The sequence below is a fragment of the Mustela putorius genome, unplaced genomic scaffold, assembly GCF_011764305.1.
Source record: "Mustela putorius furo isolate JIRA1106 unplaced genomic scaffold, ASM1176430v1.1 tig00003834_pilon_pilon_pilon, whole genome shotgun sequence".
In the NCBI taxonomy this organism is placed as follows: Eukaryota; Metazoa; Chordata; class Mammalia; order Carnivora; family Mustelidae; genus Mustela; species Mustela putorius.
Genome location: NW_025421987.1, coordinates 119,792,813 through 119,815,743, shown reverse-complemented (window position 1 = coordinate 119,815,743; position 22,931 = coordinate 119,792,813). Strand labels below are relative to the sequence as shown.

At 38.0% G+C, this 22,931-nt stretch overlaps 1 long non-coding RNA gene across 1 annotated transcript in view; it reads right to left on the bottom strand.

The window, feature by feature from the left end:
• The window catches only part of LOC123394480, a 343,240-nt gene that overhangs the window by 161,837 nt on the left and 158,472 nt on the right, over window positions 1–22,931 (bottom strand). The window lies entirely within an intron of this gene.

The window sequence follows — 22,931 nt, the reverse complement described above, 5'->3', positions numbered from 1 at the left end:
TAGAACCTTGTTATGGTAGGCTGGGCAAGCTAACACAACTGTATTTGGACCTCTTCACACATAGGTTCTAACTGAAATCCTTGACTTCTAGGTTTTATAACTTCCTTTCCTGTGTATCTCACATTAGGTAAAGGTTCAGGTAGCTATGAAGGTCCACAGCTTTTAACAAATTCATCAGTGAAGGAAGAGGATAGCTCTCCTTAAGAACTTAAAACTCACTTTCTGTCATTCTTTTATTTCATCTAACTTGCATATTGCTTCTTACTGTGCATTTCTTAATACATATTGCACAAACTATTAATCTCAATATTTTGGAACTGCCAACTATTAAGCTGAACTGTAGGAGATTGCTATATTGGGCTTTTTTTTTTTAATTATGAAAATGGCAATGTCCTATGGTTCAATTTTATAGGATTGTTTAACATGATACAAACATCACTTCATATTTGCACACAAGTCAAATGGAGAAAGGCTCTGAGGCCACAAACCAATGGGTCCAAACTTATTAATGACATAATTTGCTGACAGCTCCCACGAGTATTTGGTATCATCTGAATACAATTAAATGACACTTAGAGTTTGCCTTGGAAGTGCTATGTAGATGAAAATGTCATAATTACAGTATTTTAGAAGGACAACCTCAAAGGAAAAATATCAAGTCTTTATTCATGTAAATGCTTAGAATTTCTGTTGTCAGATACACTTCTCTCTAACCTACTTTTTTAATTTCCAGATCTCATTTTATTTATCTTGCTACATCTGAAATCACTGTCTAATGGCTCTCTGGCCTGTTAGTTGGGTTATTTCTAATATTTAAAGTTTCCTGAGTTGCTTTATTGATAAGAAAAGATGCCTAAAAGAAGTTTCTTATTTGCAAAGAAAATAAATAGAAATTGATCTCAAAGGCACAATTTGTTCCTTAATTAATGTTTATGATGGTCTCCATAATCACACTCAAATGTTATTACTTTTAATCATGTCAATTTATATGGATTGAAAAACACAACACAATGTAACTCTATGGTCTTAAAGTTTGGAAGTATTTCTGAGTGTGAATTGGCTTAAGTATTCTCTGATAGTTTTATTGACTAACAGTCAATAAATAATATTAACCCAATCATTGCATTTGAGGTATAGCCACTGAATCATACAATCATTTCAAAAACTAATTAAGAAAAAAAAAAAAAAACTGTCTAGGTTTCCTCAGGCTACAAACAAAAATATACAAAAATCTCATGCATTTCGTGTTGTAATCATCCTAATTTTCTAATTTGAAAGTAAGGGATTAGACTGTTAAAGAAGGCTCATTAGAGAGCATGTTTCTGTGGCTGATTAATAATGGAAGATTCAGACATTAGAGCTTGATAGTCCTTAAGGATTACTTAAGACCAATTCCTTCATTTCACAGATGCAGAAACCAAGGTCCGATGAGAAGCAGTGAACTGTTCAAGAAGACTAAATCATGCACTCCACCCCATCATAATAACACACAAATACATGCACACGTACATATCACACTCAGAAAGAGCCTCCATCTACGTCCAAGACATCCTCATCCACAGAGACTTTTGCATGTTACCTTTTAATTTACTCAATTAATTTCTCTAGATTAGGTTGTCATTTTAATGACTGTTTAGATAACTATTCTAATCTCTGGAGGTCTCCCTAGAAAAACTCACATAGAGATCTTCCATTCAATCCCTTCATGGCTGTATTATATATACACATCAATGTATCATATTTATCTATTTCATACTCAAGATGAACCACAGTGACAAAAACTCATCCTAAATCCTTGGTAATAATGATTTTCGGCCTACAAGTCCACATCGCAGTTTTGACTGGAATACAAGGAAGTTCCCTCTATCACGACACTCTGTCACTCCCTTTCCTTTATGCTGGAGCAAGCGTCAGCTGCATCGGGATATCCTATGAGCGCTCAACACATACGAGCTAGTAGTCCCCAGGCTTTCATTTCACTAACAAAAAGGCAAAACCCAGTGAGTTTAAACTCAGCTCTGGCAAATGAAGAAAAGACATTGGAGCCCGTCCCTTGAACTGCGTTAGCCAATTAAGACCTCCTTCTCAAGTGCCTAGAAATTATAAAATAGATTTCTCGATTAATCAGACCCACACTAAAACTGTGACTGGATTTTTCTCACAAGTACGGTGGAGTATAATCGAGTCCCTAGGATTCTGAGGACTAGATCACGTACTCCAGAAGTCTGAAAGTTGTGGTGACCCAGGGTTCTGGGATGAGGCCTTCTGACTTTCAGGCCCACGCACGCCCCACCGCACGCCCCACCGCCACAGAAAGAAGTCTCTGGTCTCCAGACCCAGAGCTGCCCTCCCGGCTCCATCCGTCTCCCTCCCGCCCCTCACCTGCTCCCTCTCATTTCTCTTCCACGAAGCAGCTAGACTCAACTGAGCAAATACGATCATCTCTTCTGCTTAGAGTCTTCTGATGACTTTCTGTTACCTGAGTATAAAGATCAACCTCCAAGGTTTTGCTCTCTCAGGCTACTCCTGACATACCCACCCCCCTCTCATCTAATTGCTGTTCCTTCGGCTCCAGCTCACCTGTTCCCTTCACCAGCCTTTCCTCACTCACCAGGCTGCCACCAGATCTCTGTCCAGCCCCGACCCCTTCCCAGGGAGTGCGTTGCCCCTTCCTCTCTCAGTTAACTCCAGCTCATGATCTCCAGTCTCTGCTCAATGGTCCGTTCAGGGAAGACCTTCTTGCCCTCCCTCCCTCCCTCCTAGGAAATGCAGTTAAAGCTACAATGTGATACGGAACTGAATGCGAAAATGAAAGAGACTGACACTACCCAGGGCTAGTGAGGTTGTCAAGGAACTGGAGATCTCATACACTTGCTACTACAAATGAAAAATGGTGCAGCCATTTTGGAAAAATAGTTTGGCAGTATTTAGTAGTGAGGGACATCTATACACTTTGATCGAGTAATTCTATACGTGCTAATTCTCTGTATCCACCAAAAACGTGTACATGTTTTTATTAAAAGACGAGGGATAGACTGTTCTTTATAAGAGACAAGAATTAGGAAATACTCCCATTGCCTATTTTCACATCTGGTTTTAAATCTGATTATCTGATTATATAATCCTGCTTCAGTAATTCAATGTGTGAAACTGGAAAGCCAAGAACTTATACACTAGAATTCATTTTGCAAGACCAGCACATATTCAGCAGTTATGTCTCTGGCTGACCACTGTTTCTCCCAATAGTAGTACATATTTGGAACATTACAGGCCCTTGTTTTTCATGCTTCTTTTTGTTGAATGAATGGAAGACTGAATGACTATTAAATCGGCATAAGTTTTTTTTTTTCAGTCTACAGTACCCTCAAGTGAACCAAACACCAAGATGAATCAGTCCCTGTTAACTTCTCCCACCCTGGTTGCAATACCTAAGTATGTAAATCCATTCCTTAAGTCTTCAGACCACACCCTGCCAGACTCTACTTCCATTTCCCATCACCTCTTGGGTTTAGTTCCCATTAGCATCTGCTTGTTCTGGTCAATTTACAGCTTGTGAGGTAGGTTGCTAGCTCTCATAAGGAGACACGTTAGGGTACTTCAATCCAACTGGAACAAAATAGGTAATAAACTGTGGCTTTCAAATGAGGAGACTGTAAGTCAATCTTCTTTTCCAGTCAGGTAATACTAGAAAGAAAAAATTCTTGACTGACTTGAACATAGAAAGGATGAAGATTTTTTAGGGACAAAGATTAAATGATTAAGAACAGATTTAGGATATTTACTTTAAGATGTAAAATTGTATTACACCAGTAATATACAATTTTCCAAAATACTAATCCCGTTTTAAACAATATTATTGAAGTTCCATATGCACCTTTTAAATCTCTCTTCACCAACAAGAGAACCATACTTTCATTAGCTACGAATTTCCCAGAGTACTGTTTTATTTCCATTTGAGATGCTGGCTTCTCGAGTCCATGTAAAATGATACCACTGCAAAATTTAAGTCAAGCCTTAAGCACTCATTTGTAAAACCTTAGGATTCATTACTTATTTATTCATCCTTTAAGTGTTTGTGATCTCTACAATACAAGCACTTGCTCTGTTGTTTTTGAAAGTAATCTTGAAAAGCCTTCTAGTCAATGAAATCCAACACCATGTTGCATTTGTCTCTCTTGAAAAGAGGAATTCTTCTCATATGTCCCCTTATAGGTATTCAAAACCAGCATTAATGGAGGATGTATTAGGCTAATGTATTTTACCCAAACAGTATTCTGGGTTGTTCAAAATCAGTGACCACGAGACTGCTCCACTTGTGAAACACTTTATAAAGACCTCAGGATAAACTCACACCTTTTATTCTGAGCGCTTGTTGTGGGCATAATCCCCAGTTTATATTCAGTCGTGTATGAAATACTGCATGCTTTGTGGAGATGGGAAGAGATTCCCAAAGGGACACGGCTACAGCTACCACCACCACCATATGACCTGTTCCCCGGGGGTTTAGGGCTTTGAGACTTGGGCTGAGGGATGGGGTAGGAGGACAGTTTCTCTGGGGCAGCCACCTAGAATCTCTTTAATCTCCAACTCCTAATTCTGAGTCCTGCCCTGCTGGCTGCGCCAGATTCCCCACAGGAGACTTCACAACATAGAACCAACCAAAGCTCCAACCACTTAGCATGGGTAAGCCTGATGTGGATAGCAGAGCTTTCCACAAACATCCTGTCATTCTTTTTGAGTGTCTTGCTGGGTATCCTCCTGAGAAGCAAGGGGATAATCACACTATGCCTCAGCCTCCTCCAGCCTCCTCCTGCAGCAAAAGGGAATAGAAATGAATTCCCTACCTGTCTGTCTTTTGAGCTAGGTACAAGGTTTGGTTATTGTCTCTGCTTCCCTCTCAGAGGCACAGATAAAAAGCTCTGATATTCACATTCACCACACATTATGTATTAATGCAAATTAAGCTTTCTGAACCTCCAGCTACAAAGAATTATTTTTAGAAGGTTATAAACCTAAGAAGAAAAAAAGTAAAAGGGGCCTGATATCACTGGTAGTTTCACAAACACAGCTAGATTTCATATGCCAATTCCTACCCGGCCTCATCTGCAATGGCAGGACTCGCTTCCCTCCATGCAATCCTTCATGTGCTATGTCATACTATTTCTCTCTGGGGCTTCTCTAATAATCATGCTGGGGTTTTGCCTAATTTTTTTTTTCTTGAATTTCTATCACACTCAAATATAGTTCTAAATTTGATTCCACATTTTCAGGGCATTTAAAAAAATACTCACTCCATAATACTGGGCATAAAATTCTCTCTACCCAGTACACCTTAGAGGATGCTACAGACCAATGTTCAAATGAGATATGACATAGGAATTCCATGGCTACACTGGAAAGGTGATTTCCCAGGAGTCCTCTCTCGGCCCAAGACACTGAACTTGAGGGGCACCTAGGTGGCTCAGTCGGTGAGGCATCTGACTGTTGTCTTTAGCTCAGGTCATGATCTCAGGGTCTCTGAGATCCAGCCCTCTGTTGGTCTCACACTGGTATGGAGCCTGCTTGAGATCCTCTCTCCTCTGCTCCCTCTGCCCCTCCCCACTTGTATGCTCTCAACTCGCAATCAAAAAAAAAAAAAAGACTATTAGCTTTAAGAGACGCTCAGTATGCCAGCAGTTCTGTTTCTCTTCTATACATGGTTTAAACAGGCAGTACTTTTAAGCCAGTTATAAATGTGAAGACTTCAAGTTTTTAAATGGGAGTATAGCATCAAGTCTTGAGCTGGAAGTTAAGGGGGGAAAAGGACTAAAATGAGAGTTTAAAAATATGTACGCCCAGGGGTTAGTGCTGCTGAAAGTCTCTTTTAACATCAGTCACCAAGAAAACTTGCTATTTAAGGAAAATTTGATAGGGAAAGAACTTAAGAATTAGAAGGAATCAGAGTTTTGCACAAGCAAACTATAGCTTGGGGAGGATAGGTGCCTACCCAAGGTGACTAAGTTGCAGACTCCAAGTCAGGCTTTCCAAATTTTCTGACTTCTTGTACAGTGGTTTTTCAAACTACAGTTCAACCTTCAGTAACACTGAGTTTAGGAGCGCTGATCCCCTGTGCTACTGAAAATCAGTGTTTAATTTAGGACCGCACCCCCCGGCAAAACTTAACTGCTAATAGCCTACTGTTGACTGAAAGTCTTATGGATGACAACACATCCTATGTTTTAGGTATTATGTACTATGTTCTTACAATAAAGCAAGCTAGGGAAAGAAAAAGAAAAACATAAAGAAAATACATTTATAGTATTGTATTTACTGAAAGAGAATCCAAATTAAGGGGACCCATGCAGTTAAATCAGTGCTGTTCCAAGGTGAACTGTATATGGAATATCATCTTAACTTTTTTAAGATTCTATTTATTTATTTGACAGAGGGAGAAAGAGAGAGAAGAAGTGCTCAAGGAGGGGGGAATTGTAGACTGCAAAGGGTGAGGGAGAAGCAGGTTCCCCACTGAGCAGGGAGCCTGACATGGAGCTGGATCCGAAAACCCAGAGATCATAAACTGAGCCAAAGGCAGATGATTAACTGACTGAGCCACCCAAGTGCCCCTCATCTTAACTTTTTAAATAAATGTTACTTGCTTATCTGTCATAGGTTTCAAAATCAAGGAGTCAATATCTTAATAACTGCCTATTATGAGTGACAGGATTCAAAGAGAAAAATCGTTGTGATAAAGGAGGTACCCTTTAAGACTTTGAAATACATTGTCAAGATGCTGAAATTCTTGACAACTCTCTGAAATAACCTTTCTAAACTGACTTGTTGGGGCACCTGGGTGGCTCAGTTGGTTAAGTGTCTGCCTTTGGCTTAGGTCATGATCCCTGGGATTGAGACCCGAGTTGGGCTCCCTGCTTCTGCCTCCTCTGCAGCCCCCACCACCTCCCACTGGTGCTTGCTCACTCTTTCTCAAATAAATAAAATCTTTAAAGAAATAAATAAACTGACTTATCTTTCTATCCACTACCATATTTGATTCGGGCCTATGATGACCAGTTCAACAACTGGTATTCCAATTGGTAAGTGTCCAGAATAGGAAGAATTACTAAACTTACTATTTTTTTATAACAACACACTTACTGACCTATGATGGTCTATAGTTACAGGACATATTATCCGACTCTATTTATTATGCTCTGTGCACAATATATTGTGCTACTCCAACACATTGGTGCTTGTAGTAATTATGCCATCTGTCCACTTAAATGTGAAAAATACACCTTCTAAAACTTTAAATCTATGTACATATTAAGGGTTGAGACCATTCCTTACGACCTTCCATTTAAAAAGGAAATGATTGACCCTGATTCAGAAGCATTAAGTTTAGTAGTTGTTATTAAAAGTGCCTTTTATTTTACCTTAAAAGAAAAAAAATTAGAGTTGACACAGTATTAACAAGCTGTCTCCCTGTTTCTGTCTTATCTCCTGTCATATAGATAGTCATCTTTAAACACACAGGTATTTGATCAATCAAATAGCTGAAGTCAAGATAGCTAGGTATACTGCTTTCTTAGAATATTATATGAAAAATGCTCCAGATAAGCCAATGCTCTAGGGGAACCCTGACCTTCAGATTCCTTTTAAATTTTATATTTGAATTAATTGTTGACAGTAGATTCATCAAGATGGAAGAATTTTTCTTTTTCTTTTTTTTTTTTTTTAAACATGATGAATGACTTGTTTAAACTTTAGGAAGGCATTACCTGGGTTATGTGGTGTCTCTGTGGAAACAGGAACTTTTTATTAATAGGAGAGAAATTAGTTATAATGGAGGTTAACTTTCGTTTTAGACATTTGGGTGCTTAGGCTCTGAAAGGAAAAGGAAAAAAAAACCTCATAAACAACAGGGCCAGTATCCAGACATGGATGTGATGGATATATTTTCCAATGATGGTGGTAACAGTATCTCTCAGCCCACATGCTCTTCTGTAGCAGGACTCTGCCGATCTCAGCAAGAGATGGAGCCTAACTCTCTGCATCTTAGGAAGTGACTCATTTGTAATGAATAAAATGTAGTGGAAGTGATGCTATGTGGCTTCTAAGACTAGATCAGAGAAAGCTTGCAACTTCTGCCTTGCTCTTTTGAAATGGATGCTTTTCTCAGAACTCAAGAGAAGTTGGGGCATTGAGATAAAAAATAAAATGCTTGTGTCTGACTAGCCATCACCAATATTTCTTACTTGTAAGTGCCATCCAGGAGCGTGAGGTTGGAGAATAGGAGTTCTAACAGAGGTATTTTAGAATATAGACAAGATATCAAGAATGTAGGTAGGAGGGATGGAAAATGGAAGGCGAAGGGGAGAAGGATAGAAAGAAGAGATGAGGAGGGAAGGGACAGAAAAGGAAGAACAGAATGGAGATACAAGAATTCATTTAGATCTGGGGCGCCTGGGTGGCTCAGTGGGTTAAGCTGCTGCCTTCAGCTCAGGTCATGATCTCAGGGTCCTGGGATCGAGTCCCGCATCGGCCTTCTCTGCTCAGCAGGAAGCCTGCTTCTCTCTCTCTCTGCCTGCCTCTATGTCTACTTGTGATCTCTGTCTGTCAAATAAATAAAATCTTAAAAAAAAAAAGAATTCATTTATATCTGATTTAAGAATAACTCAACTAGGTACCCTTCAAGAGAGTAGGGATAGTAACTTCCTGAAAGCACTTGCTATGAAAACTGATTACAAAGCAAAAGTGGGAACAACCCCAAACCCAGTGTTGATGGAAAACATAAAATTAAATCATATAGAATATGGTGCCATGCACCTTTAACGAAAAGCTTCTTGGAAAATAAAAATGGCCCCTAATTTTAGCCATCTTACATAACATTTACCCTTTATTCCAACATTTGCAACTGCTTAGACAGCCTGTGAAATATCTCATATCTCACAATAGTGTAAAAGCAGCAGAAAGACTTCCTTGTGTCCAAAAATAGCAGAAGAGAGGTGTAGCAAAACGAACAGTTAGATCCTGAGGAGACCTGAGGATGGGGATGGGAACAATTTAGCACTGACCAACAAGGACCAATGGTTGAGATCTGGACGGAATGATGGACATTTCAAAGGATACCAGTATAGGCAAATGATGGTGGACTCCACCCCTATTTCCTGGGTACTGTGTCCCTGACACTAGGAATACTCTAGGGGAGAGGGGAGCACAATTTACAAGACCACAGTTAAATCTCGGCCACCCCAGTGGAATAGGACTGGAGGACATATCATAATAAAAGTTGACTAAAATTCTCCCATCCAGAAAGTTTTATTTCCAGCATGTAAGAATGTGGTCAGATGATTATACGCCCTGCACTAACTTTCTTCTGAGCCCATCTTTGTTGGAAAAATGATGAATTTTACTGATTTTCTAATCAGATTATTTCATGACAGGTGATTGAAAACTACACATGTGGTGTCTGTAAATGTTTCAAACCAGTGGTTCTCAGCCTGGGATGATCCTCCTCTCCCATCTTGCACAAGTAGGAATTGGTCAATGTCCAAAAGACATTATTAGTTATACAACTGGGGGAAGAGGGTGCTGCTGGAAGCTAGTGTGTAAAAGGTCGGAGATGCTGCTCAACTTCCTACAATCCATGGGGCAGCCTCCCAAATCAAAGAATTGCCCAGACTAAAAAGTCAATATCACTGAGGTTGAGAACAGATTGTAATGCCCCAAGAGCTTTTCTTGAACATGACTGAGCTCAGTAGAGACTTATGTTTACCAATGAAAATACCCAGAGAACATCTTAATCCCAGACTCCTGCCTCATTTCTTTCACACACAAATTTGCAAGTACAGTGTACCCTACATATTACTTAGCAATACTAGCACTTTCAAAAGTTGTTACCAACTACAGGTAGGTAACACCTAAGTGTTACCTTAACTTAGGTAACACCTAAGTTACACTAAGTAACTTCTCTCTTACTTAGGCTGAATTTGCCCCTCCCTGAATTCCTAATACTTGTCCACTTATTCAACCAACAAATAGCATGCACCAAATTTTTCTATCAGAGGTCTGAAGATTTTATTAGGAGATCATTAAAGAAATGAATACATTCCAAGATTTGTACAGGGTTTTCCTATAAAAAGAGTCAAAGCAAAATCTTAGAGATTAATCCTTTGGAGTCACTTGAACTGTGGTGGGAAGAATCAACAGGATATGGCTAAATTTACTTATGAGGAGTCAAAGAGCCTTGGATTGGTCCATATTTATAATATTTACAATCTGTTGTTGGCTCTCACTCTTATGTGCTGGTCCACTGACTTCTTGAAATGCCTTGCAGTTCATATTCACGTGCATTTAGTCTAAAAGCACTAAGTCTATTTCATCATGACCATATAGAGAAAATATCCCCATCCTTGGAATAATTTACAGTGTACAGAGGAATAAATGGCTTTTAGAAATTTTAGACTGCATCAAAAGGGAGAATATGGGAATCAGGCTCATTTTGTTGGCAATGTCTAAACATTAGATTAGTTTGGAATTATCAACACATCCTGTTAAGGATTTTCCTATTATGCCTAGTTCAGGGGTTAAAAAAAAAAAATCTCTTAAACATAAATGAGGAAAGGTGTCAACCAGCCCTTCCACTCTGAAGACAAAAATAGTCCACTTATTTCACAGTCATTTTAACAAGTTGTAAAGATAATATTCTCTCTCCATGAAAGATTTAGTTTCTGGAAAGTACAACATATTTCTCACACCTCTTCACAAAACACACTGTAATAAGAAATTTAGAATGAACTTAAGAAACCCATGAATGTTAAATTCTTTGTGTTTAACAGATCCCATCCTATAAGGACTTTTCATCACCTCCTGTTGCTTTTTTATTTAATGTAAGTTACTGTGGTAAGAAATAGTGGGTATTTTTGAGGTGAAGTCACTTCATTGTGTTTTTCTGTTTTGTTTTTTGCTGCAGAACTTCAATTCTTCAGCATGCATATGAAGCCATCTGCTTATATGCACTCTGAAAGCCAGATTTTTCAAAACAGGAGAACACAAAATGTGGAAAGTTCCTGATTATAAGCATTTCAAATCTGTTTGTGTATAAACAATGTTCTTTCCCTGATGTGTCATTCTCACAGAAAAATGCAAAAAAGGAAAGATGGTTTTATTCATTAGAAGCTCCATGAAGACAGTAGTATAAATGAAGTTAGGGAAATATAACCAAAGTAAAGGGGAGGTAAGCATCTGAGAGTTTCTTTATCTGTATAGTTATTTCTTTAATAATATCCTAGTTTCCCGTGGTCAAAATGACCCTTACACTCCCCCATATGTTTCTAGCAGGGTTGATCTCACTCAACACCTCCAGAAATGGGGCCAGCTATTCCAGTCTGACACCAAAACCAAAATGTGGGGGGGAAGGGAGGGTAAAAAGGTAGTGTTTTAGAATGTGTTCAAACTTAAGTTATCAACATAAAATCAATATAGGTAGATATGTAAGCCTCACAGTAACCAAAAGCAAAAACCTATAGACACCCAAAAGGTAAGAAATAAATCTAAGCATTACTCTAAGAAAATTCCTAAAGCCGCAAGAGAGCCAAAGAAGAAGAAAGGAATGAGAAACACAAAACATCCAGAAAGCAATTAACAAAATGAAAAGAAGTACACACCTATCAACAAATACTTTAAATGTAAATGGACTAAATTCTCTAATCAAAAGACATACAGTGGGTGATTGATCAAAAAAAAAATCTATAGGCTTCAAACGTGAGGACACACAAAAAGTGAATGGATGAAGAAAAATCTTCCATGCAAATGCAAGCTAAAAGAAAGCTAGGGTAGCTATACCTGTATCAGAGTAGACTTTAAAACCAAGACTGCAGTAAGAGACAAAGAGGGGAACTACATAATAATAAAGGGATGGATCCAACAAATGATATAGCATTTTTAAAAAACTTATGCATCCAATACAGGAAAATCTAAATACATAAAGCAAATATTTATAGACCTAAGGTCTATATGACCTTAGGGGAGAATATGACAGCAACATAATAATAATAAGGGACTTTAATACCTACATCAATGGACAGATTATCTAAATGGAAAATCAACAAGGAAATAGCAGCCCTAACACATTAGACCAGATGGACTTGATATATATATAGAACCGTCTATCCAAAAGCAGAATACACATTCCTCTCAAATACACAAAGAACATGGTCCAAAATAGATCATATGTTAGGCTATGAAACAAGTCTCAATAAATTTAAGACTGAAATCATATTAAATATCTTTTCTCCCCACAGTGGTATGAAATCAGAAGCCAATTACAAGAAGAAAACTGGAAAAACCACAAATGCATGGAGATGTATAAAAACAAGCTACTGGATATCCAGTGAGTTAATGAAGAAACCAAGGGAGAAATAAAAAGTTTCCTTTGAACAAACCAAAATGAAAACACAACACATCAAAATTTATAGGATGCAACAAAAGCTGTTTTAAAAAGGAATGTCATTGTGATAGAGAGCTACCTCAAAAAATAAGAAAATCTCAAAAACAGTCTAGATCTCAAGGACCTAGAAAAAGGAAAAAAAATGAAGCTAAATAAGTAGAAGGAAGAATATAAAAATCAGAATGGAAATAAATGAAAGAAACACTAAAAAAACAATAGCAAAGATTAATGAAATGAAGAGCTGGTTCTCTGAAAAGCAGCAAAACAGACATACCTTTAGCTAGACTTACCAAGAAAAAGATAGAGGGCTCAAATTAAATCAGAAATGAAGTAAGTTATAACAGATACAACAAAAATACAAAGGATCATGAGAGACTATTATGAACAATTTTATAGCAACCAATTAGAAGCATACAAGAAATGAATAAATTCCCAGAAATGTGCAGCCTTCCAAGACTGAATCACGAAGAAATAGAAAATATGAATAAATGGCTTACTAGTAAGGAGATTACATCAGTAATCAAAAACCTCTCAACAAACAAATGTCCAGGACCAGATGGCTTTACTAGAGAATTTTACCAAACATTCAAAGATGGATTCAATATTAACCCTTCTCAAACTATTTCACATCCCTGAAGAGGAGCGAATGCTTCTAAACTCATTCAATGAGGTCAGCATTACCCTGAGAATCAAAATGGACAAGGCCATAAGAAAATGACAGGTCAGCATCTCCAATGAACATAGAAGCAAAAATCCTCAACAAGATATTAGCAAACCAAATTCAACAATGTATTACAGGAATATTTTGATCAAGTGGGATTTATTCAAGGGAGGCAAGGATGTTTCAACATCCACAAACCAATCAACATGATACACCACATTAACAAAATGCAGAATTAAAATCATGGTTGATCTCAATAGATGCAGAAAAAGCATTTGACAAAACTCAACATCCTTTTTAGCCTAAAAGCTCTCAATAAGTTGGTATACCTCAACATAACAAAGACCTTAACAACAGCTAACATCTAACATCACCCTCAAGGATGCCTACTCTTAACACTTTTATTCGAAATACTTGAAGTCCTATCCAGAGCAATTAGGCAGGAGAGAGAAAAGGCATCCAAATTGGAAAGAAAAGAATAAAATTGCTTAAACTTATAGAGGACATAAATTTACATATGGAAAGCCCTAAAAACTCCACTTAAAAACTTAGAATAGGGACGCCTGGATGGCTCAGTTGGTTAAGCAGCTGCCTTCAGCTCAGGTCATGATCCCAGCATCCTGGGATCGAGTCCCCACATCGGGCTCCTTGCTCCGCAGGGAGCCTGCTTCTCCCTCTGACTCTGCCTGCCACTCTATCTGCCTGTGCTTGCTCTTGCTCGCTCTCTCTCTGACAAATAAATAAATAAATAAAATCTTAAAAAAAAAAAAAAAAACTTAGAATAAAACAATTAGAATAAATGAATTGTTATAGGATACAAAATCAGTAACAAAAATCTGTTGTGTTCTATACACTAAAAACAAAATATAAATTCCATTTACAATTGCATCACACTAAAAACTAAGACACTGATGAAAGGAATCTAAAGAGACACAAAATATTGAAAGATATTCTGTGCCTATAGATTGAAAGATTATTGTTAAAATGTCTGCACTACTCAAAACAATTGACAGATTAAAGGCAACCCCTATCAAAATTCCACTGGCACTTGTTAGAAATAGAACAATCTTAAAATTCTTATAAAACCATAAAAGACCCCAAATAGCTAAAACTCTCTTAAGAAGAATAAAGCATCTGATTTCAAACTATACCACAATGATTTGGTAATCAAAACAGTATGGTGGGACACCTGGGTGGCTCAGTTGGTTAAGCAGCTGCCTTTGGCTCAGGTCATGATCCCAGCTTCCTGGGATCGAGTCCCACATCGGGCTCCTTGCTCTGCAGGGAGCCTCCTTCTCCCTCTGACTCTGCCTGCCACTCTGCCTGTGCTCTCTCTCTCTCTCTGACAAATAAATAAATAAAATCTTTAAAAAAAAAAAAAACAGTATGGTACTGACAAAAACAGATATCTAGTTCAATGGGATAAAGAACCTAGAAATAAACCCATGCATATATGATTAATTAGTTTATGGCTAAAGAGCCAAGAATATATAGTAGGGAAAGGACAGACTTTTCAATCGATGGTGCTGGGAAAAAACTGGACAGCCACACACAAAATAAAGAAACTAGACTGTTTTACACAAAAATTAATTTGAAATGGATTAAAGACTCAAATGAATGTAAGACCTGAAACCAAAAACCTAATAGAAAACATAGGTAGTAAAAGCCCCTTGACACTGGCCTTGGTGATGATGTTTTGGATCTGACACCAAAGCAAAGGTTAACAAAATTGAAAAGTGGGAGTACATCAAGCTAAAAAGCTTCTGCAGAGCAATGACTCATATAACTCAATAGCACATATAACTCAATAGCAAAACAAAAACAAAAACAAACCTAAAAACAAAAAATGCAAAACCCCCCAAATAATCCTATTTAACAAATGGGCACAGGACCTGAATGAAGATTTTTCTGAAGGAGACATACAGATGGCCAACAGACACATGAAAAAATACTATCACTGATTACCAGGGAAACATAGATCAAAACTAAAATGAGATACCACTTAACACTTGCTAGAATGGCTATCATCAAAAAAACAAGATGTAAAATTGTTGGTAAGGATGTGAAGAAAAGAGAACTCTCAGATACTGTATATGCTGTATACTAGAACTGAGTATACTTGTATATTGGTGGGAATGTAAATTGCTATAGCCATTATGGAAAACAGTATGGAGGATCTTTAAAAAACTAATGAAACTACCATATGACCCAGCAATTCCACATCCACGTATTTATCTGAAGAAAACAAAAACGTTAATTCAAAAAGATAATATGCACCTCCATTTTCACTGGAGCCAAGATATAGAAAAAACAAAAACCAAAAACCAAAACCAAAACAACCCTAAATGCTTTTTGATGAGTGAATCCATAAGGATGGTCTATATATACACTGATAAACAAACACAAAAGTGTGTGGGGGTGGGGGGTAGTATATGGCCATAAAAAAAGAAATGAATCTTGCCATTTGTGACAACATGGATGAACCTTGAGGGTATTATGCTAAGTGATATAAGTCACACCAAAAATGACAAATACTGTATGAGTTTGTTTATATGTGAAATCAAACAAAAGTTAAAACAGCTCCCCTCCCCCCTGCGATGAATAAGGCAAATTTATAAATACAAAGAACAGATAGGTCGTTGCCAGAGGTTGGGAGTGGGGTGGATGCACTAAATGGGGGAGGGGAGTCAAGAAGTACAAACTTCCATTACAAAACAGAAAGTTATGGGGATGTATGTACAGCATGGTGACTAAATGTTATCAATAACATTGTATTGGATATTTGAAAGTTATTAAGAGTAAATCTTAAAAGTTCTCATTACTATGAAAATATTTTATAACTGCACATGGTGACAGATGGTAACTAGATTGATTGTGGTGATCACTTCAGAGTGTATAGAAATATCAAATCATTATGTAGACCTGAAGTATTTTGTCAATGTTACCTAAGTTTTTTTTTTAATTAAAAAATAAGAAGACTTTTCCAGTATGCTATTACTGGATAAATATCCCACAACTTAGTGGCATAAAACGATAACTATTTTATTGCTCACAAGTCTGTGAATCAGGAATTTGGGCAGCGCTCAGTGAAGTTGGACCATCTCCACTCCATGTGGCATTGGCTGAAATTATTCATTCAGCTACATGCTGGCATCTTGGCTCAACTGGAAGATCAAAAATAGACTCTCCTGTCACTAGGCCCATGGTGCTGGTTGTCAGCAAGAAAATTCAGTTCTCTTCTCTAAGATGATCTTGAGCACATTGTCTCATTCTCTGGGTCCTCTCCCTTTAGGTGGCTTCTATTTCCACAAGGATAGTCTTAACTTTCTCTTCCATAGAAGTTCAAGGGAGAAAAAGAATGAAAGTAGAAGCTTCCAAGACTCTTGAGACCTGTGCCATAGCATATTGCCAGAGGGCAATATTCTATTGGTCCAAACAAATAAAAAGACCAGCCCAGTCTCCAGGGGTGGGGAAATAGGCTTCACCTTTTGATGGGAGATGAGAAAATGTTTTATTATAAAAGGGCACATGGAATCTGAGCCCATATTTGAGGGAAAGAATATGCCACACCAAAGATCTCCGCTATACAACCACCAGGAGAAAAGTATTCTATTTAGGCTTGAATTGATAGGAGGATAAAAATCTCAAGTCTAGAGTTGCTGGCTGCCATCTTACCACATGAATAGAGAATCTGAGAATGGAGTTAACCCCCAGCTCAAAGAGGAAGAAAGCTTAAGTCCTCACAGTATTCTTTAAACACATGAACACAATCATTCAATCTGGTACTTTCCTGGACTTTCCAATTTTTTTGAATCAAATATCTTCCCTTTTATGTTTAAGTCTGTTTTAATAGCATTCTTATCACCTATAATTGAAACAATCCTGAATGGCAAGGACAGGCTCTGTCAACAAGGAGGAATCACCTCAGTTCTCTCTGCCTGAACCTCAAAGCTCTGAGTAAGACAGAAAGCTGTCTGAACAGCATTTGGTTCTACCCTTATTCTGCAATTAACATTTAGCGAGTCTACTTTCAGAATGTAGGTTGTATAGCTCTTTAATATCCTCGATGAGAACTAGATGTGTGTTTACCTGGAACAGCTGACTCTACTAGGTCAATGAGATGAGTGGAAGAAGTTGGTAAGGGTCAGACTGAGTCACAGGTCGGGGCCCACATATCAGTACCAACCATGAAGGTCTTCATGGCAGGGCAAAGATGAAACCAGGAAAACCAATCACGAAGTCTGAAGATGAGATGATCAGACATAAGGTAAGTAACACGTTAGGATAATGGCTCAGCATGAATTCCCTGACATCAAAAGCAAGTTCTGGAGGACCAGTGATGACAGCAGAATGGCCCAGGCATGCGCCAGCTAGGTGAAAAGCACGACACAAGATCAAATACATCTTTCAAGTGGGCTATTTTAGGTGGACCGAGAGTACGCTGACCTAAGAATCTGAGATAGTTCTGAGATTCTTCAGCAAAATTAAACTCTGCTTTTCATGCCAAAATTTTTCTTAAACCCTGACCTGACCACAGATCTAATGTAACCACATGGTCATTTCCTCAAAGCAACACACTGCCTAAGTCTATGCTGATTCAGGTAGGGTAGGGCTTGAACAGAACCCACCAGGTCTGCCACAGTGAAACAGTCTGTGGCAAGTGAAACCCCCTACTTGCTCATCTATCCTTCCTCCATATATACCTATTATTTTATGTGTCTGGTCTTGATGTCTATGGAAAACACTAAGGAGATTCTTAATAATAGCAACTATTATTATTTAGAAACTCCAACTATATACCAGAAATTATACCAGATGGCTTACAGTAAATCACTTATTGGATCTATGGAATTGTTCCCATTATTATCCTCATTTTAAAGAGTGCCCATCAGATCCTTTATGTACGCTAAAGTAAAAATAAATAAATAATCAAGCTTTTCCATTTTTTGAGCACAAACTTTGTACATCACTTTATTTGTGTAGATTACTTTTCCCCTAGAAATAAAAAGTGTCTCATTTTCCCCACTACCTAAAAGAAAAGAAATCTAAATCACTTCAAACAACATTTAGAAGCTCACTTATTAGAAAGTCAAAATATGCCAACCTTAGAAAGTAATGATACAGGACATTTTCCTTTCCATTTCTAAAGTGTAATAAGACAGTTAAAATTGAAATCAGTATATCATTCAAGTTTCTAACATGTAAGATGTGAGCAACTAACAGTCCTGTGTAATGCAGAGCCCTCTGTCACAGGGCATTCTGAACCTGGCTGATTATGTGAATTCATGTGGAGCTTGTTAAAAAAACTCATTCAGTTGCCCTATTCAAGACCTTCTGAATCAAAACATCTGGGTGGGGGACCAAGGAATAGCTTTTTAAACACTTCCCAGGTGATTCACCTTGTCAGCTAGATTTATGAACCCCCTTTCTCATCAATAACAAATTGCTTTAAAAATCAAAATGGATTCCCCACATATTAATATTCTAGGATGTTAATATCAGCTTGACGTATTTAACATAGAAGACCAGACACTTTTGAAGTAGCTTTGACTTCCTGCTCAGTGTTTAGGCAGGACCTATTTAATCCAGAGATGTGGAGACATGAGGAGATTTTATTCTGTCCAAGTCAGAAAACGAAAGAAGCTAAACTGCTACTTTCCCCACGGACATGAAATTTGTGTGTTATATTTGAAGGATTTGCTGCTATCTCTCAGTGTGAGATTTCCAATCCAGCTTGGGAGATGCCAGACCTCCTTACCTACTAGCACTGTAACCTCCTACATCCTTTGCTTGGAAAGAATAAACTTATCTGTTCCCAAAGTGGTGCCTCTTTTCTCTAGGCACCAGATCAAACCTCAGCGCTCTGACCAGCTCTGTACCTTAGTGAATATGATCTTAATGTGAATTCATACTCTTGTTTAGATTTTGCCTTGGACTTGATTTCTAGTTAAGGGGTAAGTCTTCTATGGGGATTGAAGTCCACCAAAGGCATGCCAGTTTCTTTTTACATTGTTTTCAAGCTTGAAGCACTAATTTCCAGAATATGTGGAAGGTAAGAGTTTACTGAAAAAGTGGATGAATAGAAGAAGACCTGGATGTTCATGCGTAACTGGATTTTCAGCAAGTTGCTAAGATGTCATTGGTCAACCTAAGGGCAAGAAAGGGAAGTTATGCTCTTGACCTCTCTATGCTTCTCCTTCCTCACCTACAAAACAGAGAAATAGGAGGAAGGACAAGATGAAGTCTGACCAGAGAAGGATCTGGAAAGATGTGTGAGGGGTATCAGAGCCTTAATGGAATCAGGACTCTGAGAAAATCACCACAACTCCAAAGGATCAGTTTGTTCTTCCAGAAAAACAGAATATAATAAACCACCCTTGCAGAGATCCTCAAGGTTAAATAAAAATACTCACTTCATCACAACCAGATGGAAGATTATCCAATATTAGTTGAACCTGAATTCCTATGATAATTTGCTACTCTGAAAATAAAGGTGTCAAATATAGTGATGGACAAGGATCTACAACAGCAAAAATATTAAGCTGTATGACAAGTCTGCACACAAAGCAAAAGATCATCCTTTCCAAGCCTGACGTATCTATATATCAGGTTCATTGCATGTTATACAGATATTTTTAATCTTGTGTATACACAGCTGTAAAACTATCACAGCAATTATTCAAAATCTAATGTTTAAAGCTCATATTATTGACGTTAGTGTAAACAGGCCCGCGAAAGGAATGTTTAAGTTTGGGGAAGGCATGGAATCACCATAGGAGAGGTGATTGTTTAAGATACAGAATCTGACGGAATAAGGTTGTGAAACTAATCAAATGTGATTCTTAGTTTTTCTTTAGTTCCTTGGTCATTTGGCTCTCCTACTGGAGCCCTATTGTACAAGGGAAAGAAAGGGGTAAGTAACCCTAGGAAAACCTTTACCTGAAGTAAGGTTATAAACAAAAATCTGCCAAAGGGTCATGACCCAGCACTTCGGGCTGGCAGAAGGTAAGAGGGGCCACTTAAATCAGACAGCCTGGCTTTTATAAAATAAGAAACAGCTTTGACGTCAGTGGTGTCCCTGAACTGAACTGCTTAAAGGTTCAAATTGGGTTCAGTTAAATTATCCCTTCCTTCCTGCCTGTCTCTCGTGCCCTGTTTCCCCTAACCCTGACACCACAGCCAGTCCACTCTGACCTTTTCCAGACAGAACAAGGCCAATGGGCCTATTTCCCTTCTCAGCTTTCTGGAAGGAGGCTTATCCCAATTCACAATCCCAGCAGCTGCCCAGAGAAGCCTGGTGAATAAAGGTCAGCTATGGTGTGGCCAGGGTCCCCAGGGATCTCCAACTAGCACGCAGAACAGATCCGAGGGACTGCCAGCCATGAGCCCATGACATGAACGTGGACTCTTCTCCTGCCAGTCAGGAGATCCCTATTCTTAAAGGGATGAGCTGAGGAAACCAGAAATCTTAACTCTGAAGTTTGAGCTGCTCACTGGAGCCACAGTATTTGAATCTTTATGCTGATAACAATGACCCATTTTTGTGGATGAGGAAAACTGTAGGCTAAAGAGAGAAAAACTGAAGGTTACAATTACTTAAGTAGGATTGTGAATGTTGTAAATAGCTGGCATATTTTCAATGTGAAGAGATGAAATGTATGAATGAGTATTTTAAAAGAGAACGGCTCCATTAATTCAGTCACAAAACTATGGACCCAAGTAGATAAGGATCTTCTGTCTTTCTATCCCTCAGCCTCACATAGTCTTTTTTATCTTAGAGGCACAGATATTTACAGTTAGCCTAATAGACCCAGAACGAAGTGATCTGCTTGAAGTGATCTGCTCAGATTGTGGCAAAACCTAGATTTGGTCTTCTGATCCGTTCATCAGGGCTTTCTCACAGGTCATGTTCCTTCTTTGCTCAAGAGGACTTCATTTCTTTGAAATCTGAAGCCAGTTCAAGATTACTAGAAATGCTGTACCCTGAGAAATTAAAACCAATGAGGATACCACTTGCTACAATTAGGATTTGACTGTAATATCTTTTACTTAAAATTTCCATATAGCGAAAGCCGCGAATGGATAAACAAGAATCTTGAAAGCATATGAAGAAGGAAGAGCATCGCTCACATAACCAACCAACTTACAAGTGGCTGCCTTAAATGGGAGTGTCCATATCAAATGTCTTAAGGATCAGTCTGGTACTAAATGTGTGAATCAGGGTTAGAGAGAGAGACTGAGAGTTGGCTGCTTCTGGGAATGGTGGACTTATTCAGAACAAATGAAATCTTTTGTTGAGAAGGTCTCATAAAGTTGGATGAAATAGTGGTAATGAGGATCACCACCCTATTTTACAAGGCATTAGAGAAAACAAGGCAGCCAGGACTTGAGGACCCAGGTAGCAAACTCACTGAAGCAAGCCCAATATTCAGAACTAATTTTCCCTTCAAGGTCTTCCAAGAGTCTTTGGCAGCACCCTGGAGGAGCTGAAAGAAGGCAATTTCTCACTCTCCATTCTCATGAGATGGTACCAGAGTTAAGAGTTGCTGAGACACTAGGATTGAGAGCCCAAGCCCCTGTGGCAAAACCAAAATGGGAAGACACTCTTTGGTAGTGGTCTATGGGTAGGAGGAAAAGGTAGGTTCCAGGCAGCACAAGGTAGGTTCCTACCCAAAAGTAAGCCAGTCATAGGATGACAGGGCTTAGTGCAAACTGCTAAGATATGCACAAAGACATGCAAATTCACACTTTTAAAAACCCTGTACTAGCCAAACAACACTTTAATGAGATATATTTCAGCCCATGGGCCAAGGTATCTTTGTATACATTACCTATTACAAGAGCTACAAACACAAGCTTCTATGTATAATGCCACAAGTTGTGTTAAGGACTTTTTTTTTTTTTAATTTCATAATTTTTTATTGATGGCATTTATCCCATGGTTTAACATGTTAATTATACTGTAATAAACATGGCTTTAATATTAAACTTTTCCTTATTATCCAAAGTCACCACAGTCCATTTCAGTAAATATAAAAATATATGCTTAATACTTTGTACAATACTGGTTTTTGGTCCAAACAAAACTGGATCAGAAAAGCCAATAAATTCACTTTAAGAATCCCCAATTTTTTTTTTAAAGATTTCTAAATGGATTTAGGCAACTTTGAATAATGGGATTTACATAATAAAATCTGAGACAAGACTAAACAAAGAACAAACAAATTTTCTAACACAAAATTAAAATTTCAAGTTCACAGATTTATGTTATGCCAAAAAAGTACAGAAACAAAATTGTATTTACACCAGTTTCATAATAAAATAATGAAAAAGGCAAGACAGGTGATAGGAGAATGAAAATATAGAAATAGCATATAATTATTAAATGGAGAACGCACTAGATCTAATAAGTCCTTAGCATGGACCATTCTTTAATCAGGCTTCCTCTATCAGAAAATTTTAGTGCACAATACACCCAACTCACTCACTTCACACTTTTCTTACTTCAACAGCACCATGAAAACCTTGTGACTTCGGCACAGAATGGTCAGAACGGTATCATTGCTCTGGATCTAAAATGTGCCCATACGTAACATCTGGGTGTATGTCATGGCATGGGATTGAACTGCAATAATCTAACCTCGATTCTGGACCATTCTGTCCCACAAACCCACAACACAGAGTAGAGAGGGTCACAGAACTTGACGTGTTAGAATCAGAAATGTAGATTAAGCATCTTCAAGTCCTAAAGCAAAGAAAAAAATAATGTTTTAGAATTGTATTTATTGGACATGGATACTTTAAGCTTGCTAAGCCAGAACTTACCAGAACGTTTTATTTAAAGTT